This window comes from Bison bison, unplaced genomic scaffold (assembly GCF_000754665.1).
Source record: "Bison bison bison isolate TAMUID 2011002044 unplaced genomic scaffold, Bison_UMD1.0 scf7180017864037, whole genome shotgun sequence".
Lineage (NCBI taxonomy): Eukaryota > Metazoa > Chordata > Mammalia > Artiodactyla > Bovidae > Bison > Bison bison.
The window spans coordinates 8268297-8268898 of record NW_011494609.1 but is presented as its reverse complement, the minus strand read 5'-3'; the positions used below and the strand labels follow the sequence as shown (position 1 = coordinate 8268898).

General features: G+C 62.0%; 1 protein-coding gene across 3 annotated transcripts in view; it reads right to left on the bottom strand.

The window, feature by feature from the left end:
- The window catches only part of WDR4 (WD repeat domain 4), a 21128-nt gene that overhangs the window by 13117 nt on the left and 7409 nt on the right, over positions 1-602 (bottom strand). The gene's annotated exons all lie outside the window — the stretch shown is intronic.

Here is a 602-nt window from a genome sequence, read left to right as displayed (position 1 = left end):
CAAGGATAAAGGCCCTGAGGCAGAGTGTGCCCGCTGAGGCAGGCGGGTTCAGCAGAGACCAGGGGCGGGGGGGGGGGTGGGGGTGGCAGGTCATAGGAGTGACTCCTCTCTGAGGATGACTACAAGACAGAATACACTCACAAACCCAGCAAGCAGCGACCTTCTTCAAGGCCATTCAAAACCAAGGAGACAGGAGCAAGCTGAGAACCGAAGCACCCACCAGTCCCTCCTCCGCCTCATTACAACGCTTGGGCCAACTCTACTGCTGTCCCTGCCTGCAGACTGCCATCAGCCACGTGCCTGAGAAGGACGACAGTCTGCAGAAACGCCTCCTGCAGGTCAGCATCAAAGCCCACTGCCTGAACGGGCGTGCGGGGGCCGGAAGACACCTGCCCGGACGAGGGAAACGACTGACGCATGTTCCTCGCCCGACACCCACCCCCACTGACCGTGGGCCACTGCCTGGGGCTGTCGGGCCGTCGACCCTGAGGAAGGACATGCCTTCCAGAAACAAGCCTTGAGCCGTGTGGAAACCACGGGTGATCCTAACTGACCAGAGTGGCTGGCAGGGGAAGGGCCTCCTGCAGGCAGGCAGGGCAACC